This window comes from Aethalodelphis obliquidens, unplaced genomic scaffold (genome assembly GCF_003676395.1).
Source record: "Aethalodelphis obliquidens isolate GAN/ISIS:26980383/991018 unplaced genomic scaffold, ASM367639v1 scaffold5, whole genome shotgun sequence".
Taxonomy (NCBI): Eukaryota; Metazoa; Chordata; class Mammalia; order Artiodactyla; family Delphinidae; genus Aethalodelphis; species Aethalodelphis obliquidens.
Genome location: NW_020837949.1, coordinates 6,416,141 through 6,432,395, shown reverse-complemented (window position 1 = coordinate 6,432,395; position 16,255 = coordinate 6,416,141).

Here is a 16,255-nt window from a genome sequence, read left to right as displayed (position 1 = left end):
GGACACCATGGCCGTCGCTTTCCCACCTCGTCTCCGCGCTAGCTCACGGTGCCTGCTGCTTCGAGGATAATGCTTGTTCTCTCTGCTACTGCCCTTGACATCTCCGCCCTCTGCTCTGTGTGTCCCTCCCTGTCTCCCCCACAGAATCCCAGAGACAGGTTTGGTGTGACTAGTCACCATCCCTTGGACAGAGTTCATTCTCCCCACACTTCGATGTCGCTTGTGAGCCTTGAGCTGGCATGCCGGGGGCAGGTACACTCCAGACCCAGTAGCTCCGGCCAGGGTGATGGCAAAATATGAATCCCGGGAACTCTGAGGGATGCCTGAGCACATGTTCCCAGGAGGGGGCTGACAGGGTCCGGGGCTGTCTGGCTGGTCCAGCCGGTGCTCTGGTTTCTCTCTCACTTTTACTGTGCAAATCTCTCTGCAGCCCCCCAGTGACCAGGTAGATGGCCTTGTTGCATGAATGTTGGTTTTGATTGGATTCATGCTCTGTGTAGGATGCTGGAGTTGGAACAAAAATATCCCCTTTGGATTTTCTTTCTGTTCCTATTGCCTCTCCCTGGTTGGTATATGTTTACAGTCACTTCTCCCTAATGCCTGGAGAGGGTTATATAAAATGGGACTGCTCTCTTGGCCATCACTGGGGCGTATTAAGGAAATCTTGCAATATGAGAAAATCAGGAAACAGAGCCAGTGAATACAGCAGTCCCACTTATTGGACAACGTTAAAAAAACCCCAGATATCACTGATAGATCGTATTCTGTGAATACAATCTGTGAATATTCTGTGAATGCAATAAAATTAGAAATACAGGTACACCTCTGAGATATTTCTGGTTCGGTTTCAGACCCCCGCAGTAAAGCAAATATCGCAAAGAAGCAAGTCACATGAATTTTTTTTGTTTCCCAGTGTATATAAAAGTTCTGTTTACACTATATGGTAGTCTGTTAAGTGTGCAGTAGCATTATGTCTTTAAAAAAACAGTGTACACACCTTAATCTAAAAATACTTTATTGCTAAAAACTTCTAACTCCCACCTGAGCCTTCAGTAAGTCGCAGTAGTAACATCAAAGATCACTGATCACAGATCACTGTAACATAAGTATTAACATCTTATTTCATATTATAATAATGAAGATGTTTGAAATATTGCAAGAATTACTAAAATGCGGCACAGAGACGTGATGTGGGCAAAGGCTGTTGGAAAAATGACGCAGATAGACTTGCTTGACGCAGGGTTGCCATAAATCTTCAATTTGTAAAAAATGCATTGTCTGTGAAGTGCCATAAAACGATATGTACCTATAATTAACAAAAAACCCACAAAAGCTTCTGTATATTCAGGAATTTATGTGTTTATGTAAAAACACACTTATTAATAATTTACAGATTACAGAAGAAATTGTAATGGAAATGATAAAATATTTATGAATGAATGACTATGAAAACACTATGTTTCAAACCTTGTGTCATGCAAGAGGAAAATTTTACTCTTAAATGTATTCATCAGAACAGAGGACATTTTGAAAATCAAAAAGTCAAGAGTTTAACTTAAGAAGTTAAGAAACGAACAACAGAATATGCCCAAAGAAGGAGAAAAATAATAAGAAAGATAAAAGTAAATTAAGATAGGAGCCCAGATAGCTTTAACTGGGAAGGCTTGTCCACCTCTAATGATGAGGTAATTCTTCATATACAAACTGTTCCAGAGAATAGGGTGAAAAATACTGCCAAACTCTTTTAATGAGGCTGGTAAAACCTTGACAATGAAACCAGACAAGGACAGGACAACGAAGGAAAATTTTCAGCCAATCTCACCCATAAGTAGAATCGCAAAAATCCAAAATGAGATATTGGCAAATAAAATCCAGAAATATATTTTAAAATGCATCGTGACCAAGAAGGCTTTACCAGACATATATAAAGATGGTTCAACATCAGAAAATTCTATTAAAGAAATAGACCACTGCAGCAGGTAATGGAGAAAAAACATGAACATCTCAATAGATGCAGGAAAAGCATTTGCTAAAATTCAATTTATTTGCAGTAAAAAAATCCAAACCCCAAACAAGCAAACGAAACAAAACAAAAACCAAACAAAGCTTCTTTTTTTAAAAAATTTACTTATTTATTTTTGGACGCATCGTATCTTCGTTGCTGCATGTGGGCTCTCTCTAGTTGCGGCCAGCGGGGGCTACTCTTCAGTGCAGTGCGCGGGCTTCTCATTGCGGCATGTGGGCTTCTCATTGTGGTGGCTTCTCTTGTTGGGGAGCGCAGGCTTTAGGCGCGTGGCCTTCAGTAGTTGTCGCTCGCAGACTGTAGAGCACAGGCTCAGTAGTTGTGGTGCACGGGCTTCGTTGCTCTGTGGCGTGTGGGATCTTCCCGGACCAGGACTCGAACCTGTGTCCCTTGCATTGGCAGGTGGATTCTTAAGCACTGTGCCACCAAGGAAGCCCAAACAGAGCTTCTTTTTAGGGTTACCTCTGTTGTCTGTTCTGTGCAATCCTTCCCCCTTCCCATTACACTATACCTTCCTCCTCTACTGCTTTTTTTTTTTTAATTAAAAAAATTTTTTTAAGTATAGTTGATTTACAACATCATATTGGTTTCAGATGTACAACATAAGGATTCAAATTTTTATAAATTATACTTTAAGTTATTATAATAAAATATCGGCTATATTCCCTGTGATATACAATGTATCCTTGTAGCTTATTTATTTTATACCTCTTGTAGTTTGTACCTCTTGTCCCCCTACCCCATCTTGCCTCTCCCCACTTCCCTCTTCCCACTTGTAGCTACTATTTCTCTGTATCTGTGAGTCTGTTTCTGTTTTGTTATATCATTCACGTGTTTTATTTTTTAGATTCCATGTATAAGTGATAACATACAGTATATGTCTTTCTCTGTCTGACTTATTTCACTGAGCATAATACTCTCCAGGTCCATCCATGTTGCTGCAAATGGCAAAACTTGAGTCTTTTATATGGCTGAGTAGTATTCCATTGTATATATACATCACTTCTTCTTTATCCATTCATCTGTTGATGGACACTTAGGTTGCTTCCATATCTTGGCCATTGTAAATCATGCTGCTATGAACATTGGGGTGCATGTATCTTTTTGAATTAATGTTTTCATTTTCTTCAGATATATACTCAGGACTGGGATTACTGGGTCATATGGTAACCCTATTTTCATTTTTTGAGGGTCCTCCATACTGTTTTCCATAGTGGCTGCACCAGTTTACCTCCCCACCAGCAGTGCTGGAGGGTTTCCTTCTCTCCACACCCTCTGCAGCACTTGTTTGTTGTGGTCTCTTCCTACTCTTCTTTATCACACTTTCATGGGTAGGCCTTTTTAACATCTTTATTGGAGTATAATTGCTTTACAATGGTGTGTTAGTTTCTGCTTTATAACAAAGTGAATCAGCTATACATATACATATATCCACATATCTCCTCCCTTTTGCGTCTCCCTCCCACTAGGCCTTTGCCTTTGTTCCCTCTTCCTGGAATATTCTGGAATATTCTGCTCCCAGATATTCCCAGGGCTCTCTTGCCACTGAGGTATGAGTGGAGCTGTCATCTCATGGAGGCCTTTTCTAAACACTCTAGGTCAATAACTCCCCATCTATTCTTTTTCGCATCAACCAGCTCTAGTTTCTCTCTTGCATTGATCGCAAACATGACCTTGTTTACTTATTTGTTTGCTTGTCCATGATCTCCCCCTTCATATATAAGCACCAAGGACAGTACAATGCCTGGCACACGTCAGGTGCTATATAAATATTTGTTGTGTTAACTGACACGGGGTTTTTGGCTATTACTGGGACATATTCAGGAAATTTTATAATATAGCAAATTAAACTTATTAATAGTTTCAAATGTAATGAAATACTTTTGAGACTACATGTAACAGCTAAGTTGATATGTTGCTCTCTGTAGATATTTATTGATTTTAACTTTTCAGTTTTCTTTTGGTATTTGGCAATGAAAAAATAGTCTGCAACATTTTTATAAGTTTTGCAAAACCTATAAGCCCTAGGCTTTCTGTCTATGATGTCTAATGGAAAAATGGACCTATTTGGGGGAATTATGTAATTTCTCTCTCTTTTTGTCTGTGCATCCAATAAATGGAATTTATTTCGTTTTTAAGGGGAAAGTTGTGTGAGATTCTTTATTTGGTTGACTATGTGGTGAGGTATAGAGAGCTTACATAAGCTGCGTAGTGAGTTAGTCACGCCAGACTTTTCTAACAGATGTCAATGGGAGAGTGGCGCCCTCTAGCGCACATTTGGAGAACTGATTCTGAGTGAATTGGACTTTTGTTCTCTAAGGCCAGCCTGGCCACGTTTTTATTATAATGCACAAGTCAGGGACCATGTAGGCGGTCAGTAAATACTTTCTGAATGAATAAATGGAACCATGAGGCTTTGCAGAGTGCCCTATGGAAGTGAGTAAAAAAAAATAATAAAAGCAGAGTTGTAAAGTTAACTGTCCCCTTAGAGATGAAGTGAAGGTTGATGGCTAATACAGGGGAGAAAATTGGAGGCAGTGAAATTCAACACGTGTTTCTTTTCTGAGTTTCCAGAAGGGAGAAGGAGAAAACATAGAGTAACTTTCCAAACAAACTGAGCCAAAAAGCCGGCAATGAAAGTTTGCTCATGAAAGTGTTAGAGGGACTTTTAAAAAGGGAGTAGACCCCAAAGGGGTTGATACGCCAACTCCATCGGCTGGCTGAGTGGACCACAGGATGTGAGAGAAGGAAGCACGTAATAAGAGCGGGAAAAACAACCACTAGCTGAAAAGTTGTGGGCTGTTTTCATCTGTAAGCAAATCTTTAAAATGTAGATATTACCCTTACATGCGGAATCTAAAATATGATACAAATGAACCTATCTATGAAACAGAAATAGAATCACAGACATAGAGAACAGACTGGTGGTTGCCAGGGGGCAGGGGCTTGGGGGAGGGATGGAGTGGGAGGTCGGGGTTAGCAGATATAAGCTTTTATATATAGAATGGATAAACAACAAGATCCTACTGTAGAGCACAGGGAACTAAATTTAATATCCTGTGATAAATCATAATGGAAAAGAGTATATAAAAAAAGAATGTGGGGCTTCCCTGGTGGTGCAGTGGTTGAGAGTCCGCCTGCCGATGCAGGGGACACGGGTTCGCCCCCCGGTCCGGGAAGATCCCACATGCCGCGGAGCGGCTGGGCCCGTGAGCCATGGCCGCTGAGCCTGCGCGTCCGGAGCCTGTGCTCCGCAGTGGGAGGGGCCCCGGCAGTGAGAGGCCCGCGTACCGCAAAAAAAAAAAAAAAAAGAATGTGTATATGTACAACCGAATCACGTTGCTGTACAGTAGAAATTAACACAACATTGTAAATCAACTATACTTCAATAAAAAATATTGATAAAATGTAGATGTTATTGAGGAAATTTGAACACTTATTGGATACTCGATAATACAGAATTGTTAATTTTTTCTCAGTTACAATTAGGTTATTATGCTTACATAATAAAAGGATCTTTAGCTTTCAGAGATACATAGGGAATGAAATGCTCTCTGGGATTTGTTTCAGAATCGTCTGGGGCATGGGCGTGAGAAGGTGCAGTTAGAGATGAAACAGTGTTGACTGTGTGTTGATGATTTGAACCTGGGCGAGAGGGGACCGGGCTCATTAGAGCTTCTGTCTACCATTGTCGTGTGTTGGAAAACTTCCTTAATAACCAGTTGAGGTATGTTTTTGCCTAATCCTTCTGGCTTTTTGAAAGATCCCTTCTTAATACTCCCGAAAAAACGGGAGTGTTGTGGATGTTTTGGGGCAGAGGAGGTGTTTGAGGCTGACTGGCAATGTTGGTTTTGAGCCCTTTCCTTTTGTCCAAGAGATCAGGATGGCTGAGAAGGGGGAGGGGCTAAGAAGGTGCCCTGCTTAATTTACATAGGGGGTAATGTCATTCTACTAGTCCTTTCAAGATGGGGAAAGATGATTTCATTAGATAACTGAGCCAAATCATTTTGTGGTCGGATTGACTTACGGATAGATTAACTGGAAAATCTGAAAAGTTTTCCAAATGCTACTGAGGAAATAAAATTGCAGCAAAGACCTCTTTGCTGTGCATCAGATAGTTGAGTATGAACCGACTTTTGACCTCTAGAATGTTAATTCTACGTTGGAATGCTTTGAGGGTCTTTGTTGTTGTTTTTCTTTTTGTGTGTGTGTGGTACACGGGCCTCTCACTGCCGTGGCCTCTCCCGCTGCGGAGCACACGCTCCGGGTGCGCAGGCTCAGCGGCCATGGCTCACGGGCCCAGCCGCTCCGCGGCATGTGGGATCTTCCCGGACCGGGGCACGAACCCGTGTCCCCCGCATCGGCAGGCGGACTCTCAACCACTGCGCCACCAGGGAGGCCCTTTTTTGTTGTTTTTGAACTAAATGTTTTTAAAAGGAAAAATGACATAAATAATTTTTGAGAGAATCCCAGTTCTTTAGAGTGACTATGTTCCTGCTCTGATCCCGCGGGGGAGGGCAGCGCGGTGCCTCTGGAACAGTAAGAGAGCAGGTGGGGGACACTGAGCCCCTGCCAGTACTTCAGAGACTGATGCCCAGCTGTAACAATACTGTGCGTGAATTTTTGGAAGTAATTTCCGTATTTGCCCTAATTTAGAAAAATTCTGAGGAACACTAGAAATGACTAGGGATCACATCAAGAAATGCAGCGTTAATGTCAACTTCCAGTAGAGACAGGTTCTGGGCTCCACACTCTGGGTCTTCTTTCTGGACAAGGTGGGGCGGGGGGTGATGCCATGGGACTGGTAGAAGCAGGTATTTGAAGAGGCTTCCGCTGACTTTTCAGTGGCCACTAGACAGAAATGGCTGTGGTAGGAAGAGCATGGGTCTTGGTGTTAAAACTGGGTTAGAATCCCAGCTCTGCCACTTCTAGCTGTGATCTTGGGGAAACTGGCTCCTAACAGGAATTGTCTGGTTCTCTGCACTCCAAAGGTTGCCTGAAGTAAGGCACAAGTGCCTGTTGGTGAGTGTCCCCCTCTTTCTTTCCTTTTTTGTTGTTTATTGCTAACTTAAAAAAAATTGAAATACAGTTGATTTACAACGCCATGTTAGTTTCAGGTGTACAGCACAGTGATTCACACACACACACACACACACACACACACACACATATATATATATATATATATATACACACATATATCTATTCTTTTTCAGATTCTTTTCCCTTATAGGTTATTACAAAATATTAAGTATAGTTCCCTGTGCTAGACAGTAGGTCCTCACTGGGTATCTATTTAATATATAGTAGTGTGTATATGTTAATCCCATCCTCCTAAAATATCCCTCCCCACCTTTCCCCTTTGGTAACCATAAGTTGGTTTACTATGTCTGTGGGTCTATTTCTATTTTGTAAAAAAGTTCATTTGCATCCTTTTAGATTCCACATGTAACTGCTATCACATGAAAGTTGTCTTTCTCTGCCTGGCTCACTTCACTCAGTATGATGCGTCCCCCTCTTTCCAAAGCACTTCCTTCGATGTCCATTTCCAGGCTGCACCCCTCAATCCTCCGTCCCAGCTGAGCACAGGCACCACCCCCTCCTGGCCACCTGCTTCCCACCCAGCAGGTGGAGGGGTTGCATGATGGGGAAAGTGAGGGGGACCCTCGGGCCCGGAGGGGCATGGCTGGCCCCAGGGTTCTGAACCTGGGTACGGGTATGGAAATGGAATTGTCAGTGGGTTGAGGTTTCCAGGACTTCTAAAAGGGCCCCAATAAACCCTCCAGAACTTTCACTCGAGGCTGGAAGAATAAAATGAGGAATTTCTGTTTCTCTAATTTGAGGGGTTTTAGAAATGGAAGTTGGGGCTCCAGACGTTTCTTCGCTTCCACAGTGAATAGAATGGAGGCAGCTTTTCCTTGGGTTGGACTTAGTGCCTGAAACCCTTCTACTGGTGCCACCTTCCAGCTGTTAGCCCCCCCCACTGGGTGGGATGCTGAGTCTGAAATGCCCCCCGCACCTCATCTTCCCCTTCCGGATACTGCAGTCCCACCTGGTGAGGCCCGGATCCCTCCTTTCTGGCTGGAATCGTCCTGGGGCCAGATGAGATCCGAGGAAGGCCGTGAGCTGTGGTGGGCACCGTGCCATCCAGAAACAGGGGAGCTGAGGGGGTCCAATTGGGCTGGAAAGACCCCAGTCTGTTTGGGTCTGAGGCCTCACCTGTAACAGGTATATCTTGGTTGAAGGCAATGTACAAGATGTTTGAGGGAAGTCCTGTAAGTTCATTGCACAAAAGTAAGACCACGTACAGGGCTGGTGTGGAGGAGACCGAGAGAGGATGCAAAGAATGTAGTCCTGGAGATGGAGAGAGGATGCAGGAGGTGGGTGTGGAGAGAGCCTAGTGCTGGGCTCCCAGGGGAAACGCCTGAACCAACCCAAAGGAGGGTCCACCCAAGCTAGACTCTTGCAACAGGCCCAGCCCAGTGGGTTTCTGGGCCCTGGGCAGTTGGAGGAGAGAAGGGCAAAGTCAGACCAAGTGTGCCTGGAAGGCTGCTCCAGACAGGGTGGGATTGGAGGTTGCGGGGAAGGTGCTAGGGCCCAAAGCCAGGATCCCCTTGGTGGGAGACGGCAGAGAGGCGCTGAGCCTGAGGAGTGTTTTGGATCCACAGGTCCTCCAACTGCAAGGAGGGTGATGCCCTCAAGTTGGCGACCAAGGGGTCACTTCTGGAGAAAGCCCAGAGCTGCAGGAAGTGGCCAGACACCTGCTCCACTGTTGCCAGCTGGGACCCCGTGGGATTTTCTCTACCTCCCCAGGCAAGCGCTCCCTTTCTAAAAGCAAGATAATAAAACCTGCTTCCTGTTTTCACTGATGTAGATTGTGATTACTTGGTGGGTTATTTTTAGGAGAGTTGCCAACATCTTCCGATGAACAACTAATTCCAGGTGCTCTGTGGGGCCCTGGAGAAGCTGCAGGAAGATTGGCTGCCTGATGCCCGGCTTCTCTTATAATTCATTAGGCTTCTGGAACGCATGTAGTGAAAGGCAGAAAACATTGTGACGAGAAGTCAGGGGACCTGGGTGTCACACCTTGTGGTGAACTTTATTTTTTATTAAATAGAAGGGTGACTTTTAAATTTTTTCTAGCTTTATTGAGATATTCTTGACATATTATATATGTAAGTTTAAGGTGTATGATGAGATGATTTCATAACCGTATATATCGCAAAATGTTTACTACAATGAGGTTAGTTAACACCTCTGCCCCTCACCTTTTTGTGTGTGTAGTGATAACGTTTATCATCTAATCTCTTAACGACTCTCAAGTATATTATGAGGCTAACCTCATTCTCTGCTTCTCAGAAGGTGCTGACTCAGTCCTGGGCACCAAAGAGAGAGGTTTGTGGGGACCCCAAGGCCACCGGCTGCAAGCTAGGCTTTTGGAGGGCTTCCCTGGTGGCGCAGTGGTTAAGAATCCGCCTGCCAATGCAGGGGACATGGGTTTGAGCCCTGGTCCGGGAAGATCCCACATACCGTGGAGCAACTAAACCCATGCGCCACAACTACTGAAGCCCGCGCGCCTAGAGCCCGTGCTCCGCAATAGGACAAGCCACTGCAATGAGAAGCCCACGCACCACAACGAAGAGTTACCCCTGATCTCCACAACTAGAGGAAGCCCGCTCGCAACAACGAAGACCCAATGCAGCCAAAAATAAATAAATAAAATAAATTAAAAAAAAAAAAGTTCTTAGGAGTGTTGAATTGTTCTTCATTATCTATACATACTTATGTAAAATGCGCTGGAGGACTTCCCTGGCAGTCCAGTTGTTAAGAATCCACCTTCCAATGCAGGGGACGCGGGTTTGATCCCTGTTCAGGGAACTAAGATCCCACATGCCACGGAGCAACTAAGGCTGCGTGCTCTAGAGCCCGCGTCACAACTAGAGAGCCCACCCTCCGCAACTATTGAGTGCACATGCTCTAGAGCCTGCATGCCGCAACTAGAGAGAAGACCATGTGTTGCGATGAAACATCCCGTGTGGCACAAAGAAGATCCCGTGTGCTGCAACTACTGAACCCCACTCGCTCTCCAGCCTGCATGCTCTAACTAGAGAGAAGCTCATGCACTGCAATGAAAGATCCCACGTGCCTCAAAGAAGATCCCGTGTGCCACAACTAAGACCTGACGCAGCCAAATAAATAAATATTTAAAAATAAATAAAATGCTCTGGAAGGTGGGCTATGGCTGGGCTGTGGTCTGTCTGAGCCCAGGCTCTGGCCCTCAGCCAATGAAGCAGGGGCACCTGGGTTTAAGATGCAAGAAGTAATCGGCCTCTGAGGTCCCTTCTGGCTCCTGGCTTTTTACCTGTTTCTTTTTTTGTTTTTAATTAATTAATTTATTTTTGGCTGCGTTGGGTCTTTGTTGCTGCGCACGGGCGGTGAGCAGTCATTGAGGTGCGCGGGCTTCTCATTGCGGTGGCTTCTCTTGTGGAGCACGGGCTCTAGAGTGCAGGCTCAGTAGTTGTGGCATGCGGGCTCAGTAGTTGTGGCTTGCGTGCTCTAGAGCGCAGGCTCAGTAGTTGTGGTGCACGGGCTCAGTTGCTCCGCGGCATGTGGGATCTTCCCGGACCAGGGCTCGAACCCGTGTCCCCTGCATGGGCAGGCGGATTCTTAACCACTGCCCCACCAGGGAAGTCCCTGGCTTCTCACTTGTGTTTTGGCCCCACTTGTTCCTGGTGCACCCATGTCGCCTTCCTCTGCTCATTAAAAATCCTGCTCTTGCCTCCCCACTAGCCAGCAGCCTGGGTGGCAGGGACAGATGTCCTTCTAATAATACCAAGGTGGTAGAAAAGTCCTACCAGAAGTGATGATAGCACCTGCGGATGGAGCAGCAGCCCTTGGCATTCACCATCCGGCCTCCCACCCAGCGAGGGGACTACAGCCCCGAGAGACGCCTCTTCCCAAGGCGACGCTGAGTCTAGACACCTACGTCAGCATCATGTGCCGGAACGGGGAGAGAAGTTAGATGGCAGCTGGAGGGGGAAGCGGAGTGAGAGAATATCTTTTTTTAAAGATGAGAGAGGAGAAGGTAGGAGAGTTATGGGGCTGGGGGGCGGGGGAGGTGAATGGACTACAACACAGAGGGATGATGCCCCGTTAGAGCCCGTTGAGGGTGGTGATCCTAGTGTAAAGTCACTTCCGCCAGTAGGTTTGTGTGTCTCCCCTCGGCGCCCTCAGCGGTGCAGGCGCAGGCGTGGTGTTGATGGATCGGCGCCGCGTTTCACCCAGCACGTTCATGTTCTCCTCCGCCTGACAGCCTTAGACTGCCCTCTTCCTGACTCTTGACCTCCCTTTCCTTGAAGCATTTACTTCAGAAAACTTGTAATTGCAAACTCTTTCTCTGCCCCTTTGAGATGTAACTCTTTTTAAAAGCCTTCTGCCAGTTTTACAACCCAGATCTATCTTTCTCAAGGATGTGGGAGCGGTCCATCCCTTTGAAATGTAACCACCAAGGGAGATAGCGCCCCATCTCCCTTCTCCCCGGGAGGGTCAAGCCTGACTTTGATGGGCTCCAGTGAGCACACATGGCCTTGTTACACTGACAGCTCCTCTGACGTCCTCCAGTACTTTTCCAGCAGCTCACCCCAGCCTTGAACATCCTTCCTGGTGTTTCAGCGGTGGGTTCCGTCTTAGTTCTGGCCTCTCTCCCCTGTTATCAGAGCCTTGAACAGTCTTCCTGGCCTGGTCGCCTTTGTCTGCTGCAGCTGTTGCTATTGTTGTTGTTTTAGTTTATTTTATTCAGGTAGAGTTGATTTACAATGTTGTGTTAATTTCTGCTGTATAGCAAAGTGATTGAGTTATACACACATACTCATCTTTATCCTGTTTTGTTTTAGTTGTTTTCAGTGGGAGGGTTGGCGTGAATAACATGGGAAACAGGAATCAGTCATGACCTCTTGGCTTTCTCTGCCTGCCCTGCCTCTAGTGCCTCAGATTCAGTGTCCCCAAGCTGAGGCGCTTGTCTTCCTGGAAAACCCCAGTCTCTCACAGCCGCAGCTGCACAAAGGCCACTAGAAAGTGCTGTGACCCCTGACATCCCACAGCTAAGCCCTGGTCCGGGAAGATCCCACATGCCGCAGAGCAACTAAGCCCGTGTGCCACAACTACTGAGCCTGTGCTCTAGAGCTCACGAGCCACAACTGCTGAAGCCCGCCCACCTAGAGGCCATGCTCTGCAACAAGCCCGCGCACCACAATGAACAGTAGCCCCTGCTGTCTGCAACTAGAGAAAGCCCACGCGCAGCAACAACGAAGACCCAAGGCAGCCAAAAATAAATAAATAAATGTATAAATAGGCATATTATTTCTTTTCTTTATTTCTTCTTTTATACAGCAGGTTCTTATTAGTCATCAATTTTATACACATCAGTGTATACATGTCAATTCCAATCGCCCAATTCATCATACCACACCCGCCCCCCCCCGCCGCTTTCCCCCCTTGGTGTCCATACGCTTGTTCTCTACATCTGTGTCTCAATTTCTGCCCTGCAAACTGGTTCATCTGTACCATTTTTCTAGGTTCCACATGTATGCATTAATATACGATATTTCTTTTTCTCTTTCTGACTTACTTCACTCTGGATGACAGTCTCTAGATCCATCCACCTCTCTACAAATGACCCAATTTCGTTCCTTTTAATGGCTGAGTAATATTCCATTGTATATATGTACCACATCTTCTTTATCCATTCGTCTGTCAATGGGCATTTAGGTTGCTTCCATGACCTGGCTATTGTAAATAGTCCTGCAATGAACATTGGGATGCATGTGTCTTTTTTTTTTTTTTTTTTGCGGTACGCGGGCCTCTCACTGTTGTGGCCTCTCCCATTGCGGAGCACAGGCTCCGGACACGCAAGCTCAGCGGCCATGGCTCATGGGCCCAGCCGCTCCACGGCATGTGGGATCTTCCTGGACCGGGGCGTGAACCCATGTCCCCTGCATCGGCAGGCAGACTCTCAACCACTGTGCCACCAGGGAAGCCCGGGTGCATATATATTTATAATTGTTATATCTTCTTCTTGGATTGATCCCTTGATCATTATGTAGTGCCCTTCCTTGTCTCTTGTAACATTCTTTATTTTAAAGTCTATTTAATCTGATATGAGTATTGCTACTCCAGCTTTCTTTTTTTTTCTTTTTTTTTTTTTTTTGCGGTACGCGGGCCTCTCACTGTTGTGGCCTCTCCCGTTGCGGAGCACAGGCTCCGGATGTGCAGGCTCAGCGGCCATGGCTCACGGGCCCAGCCGCTCCGTGGCATGTGGGACCTTCCCTGACCGGGGCACGAACCCGTGTCCCCTGCATCGGCAGGCGGACTCTCAACCACTGCGCCACCAGGGAATCCCCCAGCTTTCTTTTGATTTCCATTTGCATGGAATATCGTTTTCCATCCCCTCACTTTCAGTCTGTATGTGTCCCTAGGTCTGAAGTGGGTCTCTTGTAGACAACATATATATGGGTCTTGTTTTTGTATCCATTCAGCAAGCCTGTGTCTTTTGGTTGGAGCATTTAATCCATTCACATTTAAGGTAATTATCTATATGTATGTTTGTATGACCATTTTCTTAATCGTTTTGGGTTTGTTTTTGTAGGTCCTTTTCTTCTCTTGTGTTTTCCACTTAGAGAAGTTCCTTTAGCATTTGTTGTAGAGCTGGTTTGGTGGTGCTGAATTCTCTTAGCTTTTGCTTGTCTGTAAAGCTTTTGATTCCTCCGTTGAATCTGAATGAGATCCTTGCCGGGTAGAGTAATCTTGGTTGTAGGTTCTTCCCTTTCATCACTTTAAGTATATCATGCCACTCTGTTCTGGCTTGTAGAGTTTCTGCTGAGAAATCAGCTGTTAACCTTATGAAGTTCCCTTGTATGTTGTTTGTCGTCTTTCCCTTGAGGCTTTCAATAATTTTCCTTTGTCTTTAATTTTTGTCAGTTTGGTGACTGTGTCTCGGCGTGTTACTCCTTGGGTTTATCCTGTATGGGACTCTCTGCGCTTCCTGGACTTGGGTGGCTATTTCCTTTCCCATGTTAGGGAAGTTTTCAACTATAATCTCTTGAAATATTTTCTCTGGTCCTTTCTCTCTCTCTTCTCCTTTTGGAATCCCTATAATGCGAATGTTGTTGCGTTTAATGTTGTCCCAGAGGTCTCTTAGGCTGTCTTCATTTCTTTTCATTCTTTTTTCTTTATTCTGTTCCACAGCAGTGAATTCCACCATTCTGTCTTCCAGGTCACTTATCCGTTCTTCTGCCTCAGTTATTCTGCTATTGATTCCTTCTAGTGTAGTTTTCATTTCAGTTATTGTATTGTTCATCTCTGTTTGTTTGGTCTTTAATTCTTCTAGGTCTTTGTTAAATATTTCTTGCATCTTCTCGATCTTTGCCTCCAGTCTTTTTCCGAGGTCCTGGATCATCTTCACTCTCATTATTCTGAATTCTTTTTCTGGAAGGTTGCCTATCTCCACTTCATTTAGTTGTTTTTCTGGGGTTCTATGTTGTTCCTTCATCTGGTACATAGCCCTCTGCCTTTTCATCTTGTCTGTCTTTCTGTGAATGTGGTTTTTGTTCCACAGGCTGCAGGATTGTAGTTCTTCTTGCTTCTGCTGTCTGCCCTCTGGTGGATGAGGCTATCTAAGAGGCTTGATGGGAGGGACCTGTGGTGGGTAGAGCTGGCTGTTGCTCTGGTGGGCAGAGCTCAGTAAAACTTTAATCCACTTGACTGCTGATGGGTGGGGCTGGGTTCCCTCCCTGTTGGTTGTTTTGCCTGAGGCAACCCAACACTGGAGCCTACCTGGGCTCTTTGGTGGGGCTAATGGCAGACTCCAGGAGGGCTCATGCCAAGGAGTACTTCCCAGAACTTCTGCTGCCAGTGTCCTTGTCCCCATGGTGAGCCACAGCCACCCCCCGCCTCTGCAGGAGACCCTCCAACACTAGCAGGTAGGTCTGGTTCAGTCTCCCCTGGGGTCACTGCTCCTTCCTTTGGGTCCCGATGAGCACACTGCTTTGTGTGTGCCCTCCAAGAGTGGAGTCTCTGTTTCCCCCAGTCCTGTAGAAGTCCTGCAGTCAATTCCCACTAGGCTTCAAAGCCTGATTCTCTAAGAATTCCTCCTCCCGTTGCCAGACCCCCAGGTTGGGAAGCCTGACGTGGGGCTCAGACTTCACTCCAGTGGGTGGACTTCTGTGGTGTAAGTGTTCTCCAGTCTGTGAGTCACCCACCCAGCAGTTATGGGATTTGATTTTACTGTGATTGCGCCCCTCCTACCGTCTCATTGTGGCTTCTCCTTTGTCTTTGGATGTGGGGTATCTTTTTTGGTGAGTTCCAGTGTCCTCCTGTCGATGATTGTCCAGCAGCTAGTTGTGATTCTGGTGTTTTCGCGAGAGAGAGTGAGAGCACGTCCTTCTACTCCGCCATCTTGGTTCAGGGCTGCATATTATTTCTTAATAATAAATATTGTAACAAACAAGGAGTCTGTTTGAATAAGACATTTTAATTACATCTGAAAACTGCCAACATGTACAAATTTAGTTACAAGACACTTTTACTGCCATCTGTCAAAATTGTAGTAAGCACACATGTCCTATCTTGGAAATAAAACAACCTATAAAAATTTTTTTTTTTGAAATAAGGAATGTCTATGTTGTGAGTAGCACTCCCTTTGATGTGACAACTTGGAACACTTGTAAAAGCAACCCTGAATGACTCTTTTTTATTCTTGTGCTGTTTCTAGCTCCTAAATCTATCATAAATCTGTTCCTTTTTCCACGTCCATTTTCACTGTCACTATTTTCGTTCATGTCCTTGTTTCTAGCTTGGACGATTGCAGTAGCCTCTCGGTGGTCCTGCAGCCTGACCCCATTTCCTCCACGTGCCCAAGCTGCTCTCATCACTCTGACTGCCTGTGGCATTTGCCACTCTCCCTCTGCCTGAGTGTCCTTCCCAGGGAAATTTCTACCTGCCCTTCAAGACTGCGGGGAAGGCTTAAGCTCCCCTGTGTAGCTTCTGCCTCTACTGTGCCTGCTAATCTCCTCCATTAAAGTCCCTGGCACAGTAAAGGGCTGGTTTATGGGTTTGTTGAGAAGTTTGCTTCCCACTTGGTTGTTTCTCCATCTTGCGGAGTTGACAGCCTTCCTCTTTGCTCCCATGGCCTCCTGAACACGCTTCTATGGCAGCGCATGTACACTTTTCATATCC